Source organism: Tasmannia lanceolata, unplaced genomic scaffold, assembly GCF_043159265.1.
Source record: "Tasmannia lanceolata isolate RefF3 unplaced genomic scaffold, GAP_Taslan_0.1 ptg000016l, whole genome shotgun sequence".
Classification (NCBI taxonomy): domain Eukaryota; kingdom Viridiplantae; phylum Streptophyta; class Magnoliopsida; order Canellales; family Winteraceae; genus Tasmannia; species Tasmannia lanceolata.
The window spans coordinates 15,434,356-15,441,472 of NW_027518693.1; the positions used below are offsets into that span (position 1 = coordinate 15,434,356).

The 7,117-nt window shown below is 38.4% G+C and overlaps 1 pseudogene; it reads right to left on the reverse strand.

The window, feature by feature from the left end:
• Nucleotides 1-2,474: 2,474 nt before the first annotated feature.
• LOC143847919 (disease resistance protein RPM1-like) lies at nucleotides 2,475-5,194 on the reverse strand (annotated as a pseudogene).
• Nucleotides 5,195-7,117: the final 1,923 nt, after the last annotated feature.

Genomic DNA, 7,117 nt, shown 5'->3' on the forward strand with positions numbered 1-7,117 from the left:
GTAAGTTACATAACAATTTAGTACTATTTGGATTGCTTTCGATTGTTGATTCAGCAAAATAGAGACTGCAGTAATTCAACCTGAAAATGAGTAGTAAAGAAGATTTGAAAGATAAGCCTTTGTGCTGTTCATACAGCAACTAAAAGCAAAACCCAACCTTGCAAACACTAATATGACCTGCACTCCCTCCTTCCCTTTGCGTAAAACAATATATATAAAGGGAAATGATATCGGCACTCCCCTGTTTTTAATAATGGCATGCATTGGTGGGATGTAATGTCTCCGTTTGATGTAATTCACTTTCAGCTTTTAATAAAATTGTTACTGTTACCTTTCATATAAATGGGGAGAGTTTCAAGTTTCATCTCCCTGCATATTGCAGGGGAATGGATAGATGAGCCCCTATACAAACTGATGAGGAAGGAATCCTCATGCCCATTAGAAGGCCAAAGAATGTTGAATTCCTTTATGCATTAGACTGCATTTGTTTCCATGACATTAGGTCATGATGGAGTGTAAAACTCATACACTATAACAGATACAAATCTGTAATTTGGAAAAATGTCCTACCAGATTGTTTGACCCTTTGTAGAGAGGAGCATATAGCTCAAATTAAGGCGGATATATCCTCCAGAATGTAGTGTTAGCACCACTGGATTGGAGAATCTAACAAAAACATAAAGCACATAAACAGTAGTGAACGCCACAACAGAATTAAGGTTCTGCAACATGACAGATTTAGGCCTCTTCGGATACCTGTGGGTTTGGCTACCCAGAGGATGGTAATGCTTATTAGACCACCATTTTTGGAAAGAATGATCGGCAGACAGAACCTTAATTTGTCAGTTGTGTTATAAAGCCTTCAAACGAGCAGATCCCAACCTGAAGAATAAGAGTACCCCAAGGAGCTTGAAAGTCACCCATTATAGCAGTACATGACTGCATTGGACCATCAAATTTCGTGAAAGAATTGTTCCATGACATGACATAAAGTTCCATGATAGGATAGGAATCATGAAGGAGCTGGGAGATCCACTCATGTCTCATAGTCACAAAGTTCGAATTTGCGAATAATTCGGTCAGGCAAGTGTTCAAATTTTTTTGGAAAGCAGAATATTAAAAACTACAGCGACCAAGATGGTCAAGTACAGAGAGAAAGACATACCAGAGCAAAGAACAAACAAAGCAAAGGACACAACAGAAAGATAACAGTACAACTCTGAAAGAGGTAAAAAGTCAAAAACAGTTAGCCTATCTCTTTCTACTCCTCTCCAAGCTAAGCGGTCAGCATCAGAGTTACCCGATATCTGGGTTTGAGTTCGTGTGTTTGCTGGAATAGAATTTGAGTCTAGTTTTCACCACAATGTCTCTTTCAATCGTCTTTAATTTCTCAATGTATTTATTTATAGAGAAAAATGTTGGTGAGCTTTAAGCGCACCATTTTTTTTGTGCGCTTAAGTTGTTATAACGCCTCACATTGGTGCGCTTAAGCGGGACCCAGTGGGACCCAAACATTTAAACTAATGGGAGGCGTTATAACAACTTAAGCGCACCAAAAAAATGATGAGCTTAAGCTCACCAACAGTTTTCTCTTATAGATAATATATAAGTAATCAACGAATTATTTTTCAAATTCGTGTTTAATTTGGAAAAAAGAGGTTTGATTCAGAAAAAATGCATATAAATTAAATAACATGAGAATTTTGAATTATTCAGGACTTATAAAGTTTAAAAGAAGAATCAAACATATGAGATTGTTTTAAAAAAAAACTAAATTATTCAGAGAATTTTGTAACTAAAAACACCACCAGAAGTCAAGACCACCGAGATACGCATCGTGATTCAATCTTTTGATCACCCAGTAGAAGGCATTTTGGCTATTTTGAGGAAAAATGATGAAAAAGGGTATTTCACCATGTGTTTCTAGGGAAATTTAAGTCTCAAACAGTAGTTGCAAATGAAATTACCTTTTCCGAATGAGAACTCAAGCTGCACATAGACAGAAAGTAGAGAACGTCCTCACAAATACCATTTGAAGCTTAGGATTTACATTTTGGGTAAAATATAAGAGGGCGTGGTTTCTGAGCTCTAGCTCAGGCTGAGCGCTTAGATACATAATCTCCCATAGTAGTTTGACTCATCCAACCCATCCAGTTTACACTACCTCACATAGATAGGGTGTTCCTAACAAACCAGGTCTATACCATAATCCTAACCATCCGATCTATAGGACCATAATTTCTAGCCATCCATTCTAAACCTCCACAAATCATAACCCTAACCCTAACCCATGACCCTTACCATAACCATAACCCTAAGCATAACCTATAAACTAAATGGGTTGGATGACTCAACCAACTATGGGAGTAGCGCATGAGCTCGAGCTCAAAAACCTTTTCCTGAAAATATAAATGGTAAAAATAATAAGAAAAAGAATATGGTGAAAGCATTTTGACAGCATCCTTTCGACAAGGCTATTGCGGTAGGAAGGAGAATTCATATGGCAAGTCTTCAACCTTCCATTCCCCTTCTTTAGAAAATGAATGTGTGATTACGGGGATATGCCAAACTTTGAAACGGTCCCAGCTTTCTTCTGCTCGTAATCTCGCTAGCAGTTGCTCTAGCATCTCCCCTAGTCTTAGCTCTTTGAAGGTGGTAAGGCGTTCAATGTCCCAAGGCTGTATCTTCAACTCCCAACATCGACAAAGATATAAGATCTCTATACTCTTCATTGCTCCCGCCTTTATCCTTACAGAATTCAATTGAATCATCTCTTCTAAGAATAGTCTCTTGAGTTTAGGGAAGTCTCCAGCATGGAAGCACAGTTCCTGCTCATCATATGCCTTTGATAAAATAAGTACAGTAAGATTAGGCAACCGTCCTATGAAAGCAAGTGGGTCTTCTCTTAGTTGAGACCAATGCAAAGTCAAATGCATGAGATTGTCAAGGGTGCAAACCCAGTGAGGTAGGCTCTCCAAAGACCCAAACAAAAATATTGTGTGAAGGAGAGGAGGAGATGGTGATTCCAAGTCAAGAGTTTCTTCCTCATTGGCTGCCTTTACATTCAATACGAGAAGGTATTTCACCTTTTTTATGGATGCACATAACTCTATTCCGTCTTCCCTTCTCACCATTGTAATTCCAAACTTTCTTAGTTGGGTCAAGTTCCCAACATGCTCTACTATCTACCCTTTTGCTTCGATCCAAGAAAGACTATGTAAGCTTCTTTACTCCCAAATTTCTGTGGGAAGTTGCACACCATCTTCACAATTAAAACGTGAGGATGTCTCAGCATGAACCTGGTATGCTAATAAATGTCGCAATTTCTGTAGCTTTAATATTTCTCGTGGCAACCACCCTATTTCGGTTTGCCTATCATTAAGACTTTGAAGGTTATAAAGCTTCCGTAAAGATTTCGGAAGCTCCCGAACTTCATTATCCCTTAAATTCAAGCATCGTAAATTAAATAAATCACCCAATACATCCGGTACACTCTGAATTAAGGAATTCTGAAGATCTAAGACCCTTAATAATCTGAAGTTTGATGTTATTTTATTCAAGGGTTTTGCTAAGGAGTGCCCTAAGGGCACCCGTTAAGGTGCATTGGGAAAGAGATTTTCCAATCATTTTACACATAGTATCATACTTTTACACTACTTTTGAGATTTCTTTGTAAAAATTTGTGAAAAATCTCTTTCCCAATGCACCTTAAAGGGTGCCCTTAGGGCACTCGTTAGCAAAACCCTTTATTCAAAGTAGATGAGGGAATATTAGTGCCATTCACAAACATAATGAAAGAACGAAGACAAGACGTATTCATGCTTGATGGAATATTATCCCTAATTTCCTTGACCTCATAATTAGATGATCCTTGGGGAAAATGCTAGAATACAAGAAACAATGTTTAACATAGTAGGGCAAATCATTGAAGCTAAGCAACAGGACGCTCTTCAATCTTTCAAATATTGGATTGTTGCTTACTTCTGAACCGAGGCTATTTTCAACTTTCCTCCATTCTAGCATGGTCTTCTCTCGTAGTGCCATGAGGCTACCTAGAGCGACAATTGTAAGTGGCAAGCCTTGACACTTTCTCACAATGCGTCGAGTTGATAACTCCAACTCTCTCGGACATATTCTTTCTGGGATATGATGTTCCAAAAGGCTTTCTTACAAAACAAGGTCAAGGCCTGATCATCGTGCAGAGGCTCAAGGTGGAAAACAGGCCTTCCAATTCCTCCTAAAGAAGAAGAAAAAGAAGAAGCTACCTCCTCTTGTCTAGTTGTAAGTATGACCCTACTTCCACATTTATCATTTGGAAATGCAGTACTTATTTTAGACCAAACATCCATAGTCCAAACATCATCCAAAACAAACATGAACCTTTTTCCCTGCAAATTGTTGATGATCGTCTGAACTAGTTGTCTGTAATCCATGATGCCAATTTCTTTGCCTACTTTTTCTCCTTGAACAATTCTTTGATCAAGCTTTTGAGAAGCTCTTCGATTCGATAATATTGAGAAACAGAGATCCAAGCATGGCATTAAAAATATGTCTTCACGGCTTGGAACTTGTAAGCTTGAGTGACAAGGGTGGTCTTGCCCAAACCACCCATTCCTACGACCGCAAATAACATGAGTGATGTTTCTTCTGCTATCAACCATCTTATTAACATGTCCTTATTTTTCTCGATTCCTACGATATCATCTTCCTCCAGGAATAATGTAGATTCTGCATAACGTCCCCATCTTTCGGTATCATCATTTGAAGTTGATCCTTGTTCGACCTTCTCAAGACCGTATCTCTTTCTCCTCTCCGAAATTTCATGAATCTCTTTTTTGACAGCTTGTAGTTGGGTGGCAAGTTGATGCCTCACAAAAATGGTCTTGGGAAGCCGAATTGCTTTGACAAGAAAACCCATCCCAAATTGCTTCTCCATGCGATACATGAACTCATCAATGATATCCTCCACTTTATATGTGACATCTCTCACTTTCATTATCCAATTTGTAGCTCCTTCATTCAATTGTTTATTTGTTTCAGCATCCTTGATGAAGGATTGCATGCTCACTGGCTCGCGTTTGACTTCATCTATTTCCCTACGGACTCCTCGTAACAAGGATGCTTCCTCATCTATTTTTGCAAGCAAAAAGCTCATGGATCCCCCCAATACACTTCCGATAACTGCATGAACCATCTTGTCTTTTTCACCCCCTCAACCTTCAACCTTGAAATTCTCTGCACTTGAAAGTTGCCCTTTTGATTTAACAAACTCTGTTAGTTTTTGTTTATAATATGAGCATTCTCTACAATTCATCCAATGCACATCCCGAGATGCAAGCCCATTAGTGCTAATATTATACCGGATTCATATTAGTGGAAGACTTCTAAGACGGGCGGGATGCCCATCTGAAAATAAAAAAATAGAAAGTTCAAATTAACAAAAATGCCCTTCGTCTAAGTGGTTTGCTAGCTAACAAAACGAGAATTTGTTTTGAAAAAAAAAAAAAAACAAGATATTCTCTTGAGTGACAGTGACCATGGTTTTAAATTTCAACCGATATCCGAAATTTCAGGTTTTGGTGAGACCGCAATTGAAATCGGGTATACCCCAAACGTTACAAAATTTCGACTGAAATTTCAGTCGAAATTTAGGGCCCGTTTGGATACCTCCCATTTTGTAATTAGATTTGGAATTGAGTTTTGAATACAAAATGAATAGATCTAGCAGCTCGCTCATGTAGAGGGAGACAAAGAGGGAAGGGGGTACTCCTAGTGGAGGGGAGAGGTTGAGGAGCAAAGACAGTGAAGGAAACTGACAGATCCGTGGATTTCCAATTTCTTATTTCCATAGCAAATTTAGAAAACAATTTTTTTTCACTGTCAGCTGCTGAATTAGAAATCCAAGAATTTCATCCGATCCAAATTACAATAAAAAAGGCTGCAAATGTGAGAAATCTAAATCAAAATCTTCTCGGCATCTAAACGGGCCCTTAAGAAATTTCACCCAAAAATCTTGATTTTGTTCATTTTTTAATATTTTCCCGAAATTCAGCCGAAATTTTGTTTGAGATAAAAATATTATTTAAACTGATTTGGTCGGATTTCAGCAGAATTTTCAGTTTGGGTGATGACAAAAACGCATTCCGAAACCGAAATTTGAAACCATGACATTGACCAAGAGAACAAAGAGAGGAGCTCGAATCCAAGAAATGCAAAAAAACACACAGAGAAAATTACTAAATCATTGGTTATTTCACTGCTGTCTTGAATGTCTTTATTACCTGGACGCAATTCCATTTCAGAAGTGTCCTGGTCTATCAAATTATAAAAGGGTGATGAAATCCACGCTTTCTGATTTGATATTGACAGCCCATTCCTGTTATTTTAAGCTGCTGATTGGCTGTTCGCTTTTTTGGGATCAGGGCAGTCAAGTAGACAAGTGTAAAAATAAATGAAGGGAAATGATTTCTGCGCTCAAGTGTTTTGATAAACATGCGCTCCACTTGTTTGTCGTGTAGTATTTAAAGGGTTTTAAGAGCAGTTTGAGAAGCGTAATATCCTCCCACATCCCTTTAAATGCTACACGATCATTTCAAAACAAGTGGGTGGTGAGCGATCTCGCATTCTCATTATTTTACAGAAGAAAATGAGATTACCATTAGAAGTGGACTACAAGACCCTGTTTGTTTTGGACTTTCAGAATCGATTGCAAGTCCAAAACTGGTTGTTACTAAAAAATTAAGGCCTTGCCTGTTTTGGATTTTGAGAACCGATTGTGAATCGAAAAACTGATTATTGGACTCAAGATTACATTTGGGCCCAGTTTGTTTTGGACTTAGAGCGTCAATTATGAGTCCAAAATTGATTTGTGGAATCTCTCCGCCTGTCCAATTCTGAATCCAACTCAGATTAATCTCCGGATGGATTCTACTCAAACCCAATTGACTAGCCGAGATTGATTATGCGAAACAACCAATTACTCCAAAAGCTCATGCTATTAGAGTTGGTGTTATTTAATCATTTATACTTCAACACTCCCCCTCATGTGGGGCCCCTCTTTTTTGGGTTGGCTGTACACGTGGCATATGTGGCCCCCTCTTTTGGGTCGGCCCTACAT